Here is a 10,547-nt window from a genome sequence, read left to right on the forward strand (position 1 = left end):
AATCATATTTTTGATGGTGAAAATAAATTCAACCCCATCAAAAACTTCCAAAGCATCTAAAATCTTGAAATTTGACACATGTAATTTAAATTTATGAAAATCCTAAAAAACTTTACAATTTTTTATCAAAATCCAGATAAATTTACAAACTATATGCAGTAAGTGAATATCAATAGATATATGTGGCTCTGTGCTTGAACGGTTCAATTCGAGCAAGATGTGTGACGTTTAGTCCTAAAAATATTATGCTTTATTTGCAATTATTTTGCACAGGGAAAAATGATTCCTCCAATTTGATTGTCTAGATGAGTTCATCTAGGGTCCCAGTGTCAACTCAGCTTTCAATGAGGGGGTGTTAATCTTAAATTAGATATCTTAATAATCAGAAAAATCCATTAAGCTGTCATGCGTGATAGAAGATTAAAAAAGAAAATAATGATGGAATATATTTTTATCATAGTTAATTAGGGTTATTTTGAGGTTTTTTTTAAAAATAGATATAAATTAAAATCTAAAATAATTTATTTAATAAGTAATTAATTAATTTATATATATATATATATAAGGAAAAAAAGAAAAGAAATTGAAATGGTTTATGTATAGTACTTTATTAAAATATAGTACTCCATGTAACCAGTATTTACAGTCTACAGTCAACATACTGGAGTACTGAGTGACTCAGCTTGATCCTCCAAGGAGAACCATTGCCTTCCTCAAAGGGCCATCACGGCTGCCTCCGGATAACGTTATCATTTGTATTTGAAGCATATTGACCACGATGAGAACAGTGATTTGCAGTGGAAGAATGTACAGACCACATTAAATTCCGTTGGTCGAACCTCGTCCATGGTCTCTGCTTCTTGAATTATTATTAGTATTAACGTTGGTATTCTTTCCACTTGAAACATAATTCCTAGAATTACTGTTTTGCGCAGCATAAAACAAGGGGCATCCTGAGATCCCCGGACATTACCTTGGCAGCCGGGGGTTATGACGCGGCACTTCTGGGCCTGGATGAAGATCTAGCCTGTGATGTAGCTGGAAAGTCGCCCGGCAATCCAAGGCGACAGATGGGACACGAATTGTGCTGAGCCAGCCAGGGAAGTATACAATCTGAATGATAAATGTGCTTGCAGGGCATCTCCCTGGCTTCGCCTCCGACTTCGAACCGGTCATTGCAGACAGGGCAGTGCGAATTGTTAATCAGATGTCGGGAATTGATCCTAATCGTGGGCATTGCATCCACGGCGGCCCTCGGGGCAGGAGGAGAGCCCAACCTATCGTTCTGAGACAGCTGTTCTATTAGCTGTTCTAACCCAGGACCCATGAAATAATCCCCAATATTTGCAGGCAAGGTCCTGGGTTCGATTCCTGTATCACTGCCCAAAATTAACACCATGGGGCCATTACCCCCAATCGCACCCCGTCTGAGACTCCTGTCAGGGACATGACCGCGACCTTCTCTATTTTCTTGGTTACTCATCAAGTTGAGCAGGTCAGCCACAGAAAGCCTTTCTCCGCCCTCCATTAAGAAGCCCTCGAAGGGGTTTGTTCGGGAGCTCGAAATTCCATCGCTTGCTTCCTCTACAAACCCTCCGCCACAAGTGGGACAAACAGTGGGCTCTCCTGTCAATAATCTTAACATACGATTGCAAGCATGACACCAGTAGGGAGAACTACTTCTAGAACCCATCTCGATAAACCCTGAAAATTCAGGAAGACGACCTTCGAAACCCTTACGACGACCGCTATTCAAATCCAAATGTTAAAAAGCCCGATGAAGCTCAAATATATTGATCGCGCTGCGCTACGAGCAGAATTCAGCCCAAAATCCTCGAAGTTATGGCCCAGGAATGGCAGTTACAGCTCCAAACTCAAGGCATGCAAGGAATCATGCAATTATTTATGGGAATGTTGCCTGTGGGAGACTTTTGGGAGATCAAAGCTGAGAATTTACATGTTACACGGTTGGGATTTCGTGGACTGTATCGAGATGAGTTCATCTAGGCTCCTAGTGTCAACTCAGCGTTCAATGAGGGGGTGTTAATCTTAAATTAGATATTTTAATAATCAGAAATCCATTAAGTTAGATATCTTAATAATCAGAAATCCATTAAGCTGTCATGCGTGATAGAAGATTAGAAAAGAAAATAATGATGGAATATATTTTTATCATAGTTAATTAGGGTTATTTTGTGGTTTTTTTTTTAAAGGATAGATATAAATTAAAATCTAAAATAATTTATTTAATAAGTAATTAATTAATTTATATATATATGGAACAAAAAAATGAAATTGAAATGGTTTATGTATAATATTTTATTAAAATATAGACCTTATATATATATATATATATATATATAAAATAATTTGAAATGTTTTATTTAGTTTGATATCTAGTGATTTCTATCAAAACACTGTTTAATTCATTATGGATTAGAGAAATTTGAACACAGAAAAGCCAAGCTGGCTTTTGGAAAAAGCCAGCCAAGATAGAAAAAGCAGTGAAAATATCTTGTCATGTCAAGAAGGCAATTTAACTGATATTTAGAAAAAGCAGTAAAAATATCTTGCCATGTCAAGAAGGCAACTCAACTGATATTTGGAAAAAACAGTCATACTTCAAATCAACGGTTGAAAGTGTCTCACTTGATCCAACGGAGGAGGATGAAAGTGTTGACAATTGTTGATGCATAGGAAAGGCCTATCGGCCTAAATATGGGCCTGGATAATATTGTATGGGCTACATAAATGTTCAGTATTGTGGTTATATATCTCTGGTGTTTCCTCGCTTCTAGCGAGTCTGTTTATTACCCCGACGGAGTCACTCTTAGAAATCACAAATGTTGCTCCACTGCCAGCGAGCCTGTTCAGTACCTCGACGGAGTTATGACATCACCTCTTTGTGTAGGAAGCCTTTCTCAATCCTTTACTCTTTACTTAATTTTATCTTCTTACATGCACATTGACATAATTTATCAGGCATTTATTTTTTCCAAGGTGGATTAGGGATCCTGACTTATTTGATGTGCAAGAGAGGTTGTTTTTGGTTCTTTAGAGACCTCCTTATTTTTCTCGAAAGTAGTTTTCCCATTATAAGTTTTCCTTCTCCCTTTCAAGTCAGTGGGTGTAAACCAACTTTGAACCCTTGAAGCCAAGAGTGTCTTGCTGTTACAAATAGGGAGTATGGGATAATCATGGTTCCCCACCTAGCTTAGTTCTTACACCTCAACAAGGTTTTGACTTTAAAGGTAGTCAAGATCAAGCATAGAGAAGAGGAAAACATTTTAGCCATTGGTGTATGGGATACCTAGTGGGAATACATTCAATTTAGGGTGATGTTCGAGAGTTATCTATTTAGGTTGAAAGCCTTTATTCATAGACAAGGTTATTATAATGCACATGATATGCAAGGGATGCGGGGGACTAAAATAAATGCAGAACTGGAAACATAAAAGGTAAAAGAAGGATATTTACAGGGGTGAGTGGGCAACTTCAATAGTTGCTAGGCAAAGTAGAACTTGAGATCCTGACTATGCAGGGTTTATTCTTCTGGTCTAGGGTTTGTAAGCGATAGGTATGTTTGCCGTTGTCCTCATGGGTTTTATCCCATTTAAGGAGCAAGTCGCCTATGTTAAATTCATTACTCCTTGCAGATTTCTTATCGAACCACCTCTTGATTCGGTTTTGGTGTACGGAAAAATTCTCGCTAGCTTTTTGCCTCTCTTCCTCAAGTTTGAGCAGGGTATCAATTCAGTTTTGCATGGTAGGACAGGGTGTACCTTGAGATTCTTGCAATAACTGGAGGGAGGACAGGGACAATCTTGGTGGCAAAATTGCTTCCTTGCCATACACTAGGAAGTAAGGGGAGGTCCCAAAAGATGGTTTTGGTGTGATATGGTCCCTACAGGGCATTTTCTAGAGCATTGTGCTAATTTCCTTGTTGTGACACCAAGGTTTTCTTGATAATGCGGATTCGTTTCTTGTTGGTGGAAGTAGCTAAGTTGTTACTTTAGGGATAGTAATTAGCAGAATGTTTCAAAACAATACCATTTTCCAAGGCGAAATCATATAACTTAAATGATAAGAAAAAGTAGCATTATCAAATATGAGGGAGGTAGGAACACTAAACCTGGTTATGATGTTATGATTAATGAAACATATTACCTCTTGGTCGTTGATTTCATGCAGTGGGACAATTTCCACCCATCTTATGAAATAATTCGTGGCCATATGTACCATTGTTGTTTTGATGAATGTGGCGTGATTTCCCCAATGACATCCAACCCCCACTATTGAAAAGGTTCTTTGACTGCAATAGGTTGTAATGTTTCCACTGACCGTGATTCCTTTCGAGCACACTTCTGACAAAAAGGAGACTTTTGCATATATGCATGGGCATCTTTGAACAAAGTAGGTTAATAAAAACCAATCTTCATGTTATTGTGTTGTAGTATCTTTGACGTAATGGTCTCTTGTTGACCCATCATGTAGCTCCTTTAACACCTTTTCAGTGTCATCAGATTCTAGACATCTAAGTAACACGCCATTGTGGTGCTTACGAAACAGATTACCTTGGACCAACTGATAAGATGCGGCTTTGAGCCTCACAACTCTTTTTTGTTTTACGGATAAGATACTACTTCATATTAATGTACCGGGATGACGAAGGATCAAATGCTGGCACCAAATCATTATGGTACATTTCAATTTCTTGATCCCATCCGTCCAACTCTCCATTTGGCTAGTCGAAAGCTTCAACAATGAGTTTACATAGCCTGTATCCTTTGACTGTGTGAGCAATCTTGAACTCCAGGTCATATTCCCGAAGGCATATTGATGAGTCTCATCATTGAGTAATTATATAGGCCTTAATTGGCCTTAATTCACCTCCTAGTTTAGTCAATCCAACTATTCTCACAACTTATTGCATACTTTTGATTATATTTTGCTTATGAGATGAGTTAGAGTTGGATATTTTTCTTTGTGGTCTAATGTGCATGTAATGCAGGAATAAAGGATAAAAGCAAGGGAAATGCAGGGATAAAAGGTAAAAGCAAGGAACTATGGTAAAAGACCTTGGTAAAAACTTAGATGGGACAAGGGAGAGGAATTATAGGAGGTAAATCCTTCTCATTTATTGCCCATGTATTCAAATATCCCTCCAACTAAAAGTACACACAACCAAATCAAGAGTACTAAAAGACAACCAAGCAAGTGGAAGTACAAGCAACCTCCCTACTAGAAGGCAACTGAGCTAGTGAAAGTGAAAGGACAAGTTACCATTAAGTTGGATGCTGTACCTCCCTAATTTTGAGGGAAGTCGTTGAGATTTCAGATGTATAAATAAAGAGGCTTAGGACATCAGTTTTTTTAGTTAGTCAGCTAGACAGTCATTGAGTAATTATATGGGCCTTAATTGGCCTTAATTCACCTCCTAGCTTAGTCAAACCAACTATTCTCACACCTTATTGCATACATTTGATTATATTTTGCTTATGAGATGAGTTAGAGTTGGATATTTTGCTTTGTGGTCTAATGTGCATGTAATGCAGGAATAAAGGATAAAAGCAAGGGAAATGCAGGGATAAAAGGTAAAAGAAAGGAACTATGGTAAAAGACCTTGGTAAAAACTTAGATGGGACAAGGGATAGGAATTACAGGAGGGAAATGCTCCTCATTTACTGCCCATCCATTCAAATATCCCTCCATCAGCTAAAAGTACACACAACCAAATCAGGAGTACTAAAAGACAACCAAGCAAGTGGAAGTACAAGCAGCGTCCCTACTAGAAGGCAACTGAGCTAGTGAAAGTGAAAGGACAAGTTACCATTAAGTTGGGAGTTATACCTCCCTAATTTTGAGGGAAGTCGTTGAGACTTCAGATGTATAAATAAAGAGGCTTAGGACCTCAGTTCTTTTAGTTAGTCAGCTAGGCAGTGACTAGTCAGTCAATGAGCAAGTATTCAGACTTTTTGTCCAGTTGCAGAGTTGTAACAGTTCTGATGTAATACAATTTTTGATTTATAATGAAGATGAGTTTTGATTTGAGCTAGCACTGAGTTAACTCAGAGGCCTGAAGCTCTTGGGTTAGGGCCCGACCCTAGCAGCCAAAGCTCCTCTTTCTTGTATTGTATTCTATCTTAGATACCTGTTTTCTGTTCATTTACTTAAGCAGTTCATTTCCATTACAACAGTAGCATAGATGCATGGTTTGATTATTCATTTGGTTAAATAGATGCATTTTCATTACAGTGGTTCAAAACAGATTTATGGCCTTCCTGTTCATGTACTTAAGCAGCTTCCTATTTTCTGTTTATTTGCTTGAATAATTGCAATTTCATTACAGTGGTGCAGGACAGAGTAGTTGTGTTTCAGTTTGTTCCATTCATGATTTCATTTAATAAGTAGGTTGGCAAAGAAAAGATCCACAAGGTTTCTCACAGGTGTCTTGGCCTCACCTCCTCCCTCTGGGATCATGATGTGAGGAAGAAACCCTGTAGCAACCCCAAAAACACAAGGTTTTGGTTTTCATTGTCATCCAGTCATTTCATGGTCACCTGGTCCTCTACCCTCTTTCCCATATCTCACATCTCTACCATTCTCCTTCAACATGAAACACTTGCGCAAGAGCTAATAATTCACGTTTAAACGGTTTTTACCGATAAAACGCCTTTCACAAGGCAAACTGTCCAATCACCGCTCAAATTCTTTTTCGCATTTGACTTTTTGCTCTTTAAATCCCAATTGTCGATTTTCCTTGTCAGATTCGACGACCGTCGCACACCCGCTCAACAACCTGCTCGGTCACATCTCCACCGTAGATCTACCTTGCCAGATTTGACAGCTTTCGCGCGATATCGCGTGGATCACTTGTCCGACCATTATCCGGCCAAGGGCACATGATATCAGCGATTTCCCTGTGCTACTTGTCGGTCATGGAGGCTAATTGCGTGAAATTCCCCAAAGCTGCTTACAACTTTTAGGGCGCACGATATCCCGCTTATCGCCCTCCAAACCCGCTCGTCATTTTTGCACGTTTTCTTTTACCCGCTTCCATCTCCGCCGTCGATCTGTCCTCTGATCTAATGGCTGTCATTTCAGCCGATCGCTAATTGGCTTGGCCGATCTCCGCCATCCATCTGTGAATTTCCTCTGCGATATAATCTCAGCCGCCCAACCTATTAATTGACCATATTCGTCCATCTGCCTACACACCCTCATGCAATCCGATCTCGTTCGTTCGTTTTCTTTTCACCCTCCTAATCCAACAGTCCTCATGCGTTGTTGCTCCTTCACGTACTCTTTTCACCATTTTGATTTCCGACCCTTCTTCCGCTTAGACACAAACCTAGCCTAGTTTCCATTGTTCAACCCTTAGCCTAGTTTTGATGCTTTTTGTTTCTGCAGCTTAGATAGAAGTAGTAGGTTAGTGTTAATTTCTGATTCTGCTTAGCATAGTTGTGTAATTGGTTAGCTAGGGTTTGGTGTGAGTTAGGCTTGCATGTTGTTTTCTCCATTTCTACAGTAGAATAACTCTCCCTTAGACTAGGTTTTCTCTCCTTCCATCAAAATCAAGCTTCTTCTGACCCTATAGAAGTCTGACTTGGAACCCTTGGGGTCTCTTGCCAGATGAGTAGTGACAACAGGCAGTGTCTTCACTTCTACTTGTGTATATAGCACAGTGACCTCCAAGTTTGTATGAACCCCAGGTTGATAAGTAACGCTGGTAGCCCTGGGAGTTGCAACATTCTTGCTGCAATACCTAGGCTCATCACATATCATCCGATTAACTCTTCTTTCGCCTAATTCGTGTTGGAGAAACAATGAATTTATAGCTAGACGAGGCACAAACACTGTCACGTGATTCTTTAGGATGTAAGGCCAAAAGTGTTTGACGGATTTGTAAAATGCATATGCTTGTTTGTCCATGTTAGGAAAGTTAAACTTTGATCCTTGAAAACCAATGCTCATAAAAGAGATGGGTCGCTTTTTACCCTAGCCATCCTTCTGTGTCATCACAATTGTTAGAGATGAATTTGAAGTGAAGGTATATAATATATAAAATCTTTGTTGAAATCAAGGCTACAAAGAGCAGGAGCTTCAACAATGGCTTTCTTGATATGATCAAAAGGTTCTTTCTCTTCACGATTCCACTTAAATCCCACATCTTTCTTTATCATATTTTGCAAGGGTTTGACTATCTGAGTGGAATCAGAAATAAACTTGTGAAGGAAGTTAATTTTAACCAGGGAAGACTGCATCACTTTCTTGTCGTTGGGGTGTGGGATCTATGTGATAGCTTTGACTCGGTTCGGATCGACCGCGATACCACTCTTGGTTATTATTTTCCCGATAAGGTTACCTTCAGAGACAACGAAGATGCTCTTGTTAGGATTTAGCGTTATCCCGTACTTTCTGCAACGTTCAAATATTTGCTTAAGGTGATGCAAATGATTCAATCTTTTCCTAGAGAACACTGTTACATCATCCATATAAACTACCATGCTTTGCCCAATAATCCCTCTGAACACAATATCCTTTGCCTTTTGGAAGGTAGCTTCAACATTGATAAGACCAAAGTGCATGCGCCAAAAATCAAACGTCCCCCACTTCGTCCGAAAAGTCGTCTTCAGTCGATTCAACTTTGCAACTGAAACTTGATTATAAATTGAAAATTCATTGAGTAGGGAAATTAGAACTAGTAACTGTATAAAAAAATCTGCTCCATAGAGGGGACAAGATAATTATCTTTGTTGGAAGCCCAATTCAAGTTTCAGAAATTGATGCATAACTGAATTCCACTAGACTGATTTCTCACAGATACCTGGTTGGATACCCAGGGGGAATGTTTACATTGAAAATAATTCATGCATCCAACAAATTCTTCAATTCCTTCTGGATGAGAGGCTCCAACGTTGGATGCACTTTCCTTAACTTTTGCTGGAATGACATGACCCCGTCTTTTATAGGTATTACATGTTGGATGATCTGAGTGTCATATATCTTGAGCTCATCATATGTCCAGGAAAACACATTTTGATACTTCTTGAATAATTCGATGAAAGCTTGCCTTTCGACAAGTGAGAAACAAGTACCAAAATTGATGAAATTAGGGCCAAACTTAGTTCCAAGGTTGAATTTCTCTTGTGATAACGTGGAAATTTGGATCTTGGTATTAGGGAATCCCCGAAACCGATTCTGTAAATCAAAAAGCATCTCCAACATAACAACACCTTTGGGCATGGAATTTCCCCTACACACATCAACCTCTTCCTGGAGTGCGACTTCATGCTCTTCTTCATCTATCACAACATCCTTAAATATACTTGCATTGGGGATGAAATCGAGTATCTTTTGATCATCATTGGAAACGCAAAATCAATCAGATTGTTAGGAATGGAAGCTTTATAAACAATTTCAATAGAAAACCCATCCCTAAGCAATGTGAACATACCTGCAACGTTAGTTAAAGTATCAACGACGTCGTTATTAATCCTAGGAATATATTTAATACCAAAATCCTTAAAAGAAGAGATCATCTGCCATACCTCTTGTTGATAGTTTCTAAAGTGAGGTGACAAATAGTGGATTGTGTTCCATACTTGTGTTGTGGTAATTTACGAGTCACCAATTACCTTCAAACATTCAACCTTGAGATCAATAGCTTTATTAAATCTAAGGATTAACGCTTCATATTTTCAGTGTTATGAGTACATTGAAATTCTAATCTACAAGAAATCATTTTTTTTTAGGGTCCACCAGGATACAACCGACACCGGCTCCATCTTGAGTCTTAGACCCAACATCATATAAAATATAAACATCACTACTTTTAAAATCTAAGCTAAATCTATTTACATCTAAAGTACAAGATTCATTTCCATCAACTTGAGGACAAGGAAGGAGTTCCAACTATGTGTCTGGTGGAATAGGTGATGGCATGACTTCATAACACTCGATGTTTGTCTCCAAGAAACACATTCCCAACTCTTCTTGAGTGAAGCTGATAGGTTCATTGGGTGCTTCCAGTTTGATAACCATGTGTTTCATATAGGGTTCACTATTAACTCTGATATGATTGTTCTTTCCTTTATAAAGGAGCCAAAGATGTGACCAATTAGTTGCAAAGTATCCCTGTAATTTGCTAGACCAATACCTACTTAGCAACAATCCATAGGCTTCGAGTATGTCAACAACCACTATGTCAATAGATTGGTGCACTGTAGAGTTAGAGGATAATATAATAATGAAATTGCTCAACTCACCTACAGTGGGGACTTGAGACCCATAAAGTTAGATATTTTAGTGTTTGTCATTTCCAGCTCAACGTTTAGTTTCCTACAAATTGATAAAGGCATGACATTGGTGGATGTGCTAGAATCGACCAAACAATCATGTACATTGTAGTTAAATATCTCAAAAGTTAAAAGAAACGGAGGAGTCGAACCCTTAGAATTAACATTTGCAACATTGACTATGGATTGAAGATTAACTAGCATTTTGGAATATCAGAAGAGGTACATTTCGAGGAAGAAGAAGACCTA

General features: G+C 38.7%; 1 pseudogene; it reads right to left on the reverse strand.

Moving 5' to 3' along the window:
- Positions 1–628: 628 nt before the first annotated feature.
- Positions 629–1,721, reverse strand: LOC149210263 (putative E3 ubiquitin-protein ligase RHC1A; annotated as a pseudogene).
- Positions 1,722–10,547: the final 8,826 nt, after the last annotated feature.

The sequence above is a fragment of the Pinus tabuliformis genome, chromosome 1_2 (genome assembly GCF_031772625.1).
Source record: "Pinus tabuliformis cultivar Carrire ecotype Pingquan chromosome 1_2, CPIR1, whole genome shotgun sequence".
Lineage (NCBI taxonomy): Eukaryota > Viridiplantae > Streptophyta > Pinopsida > Pinales > Pinaceae > Pinus > Pinus tabuliformis.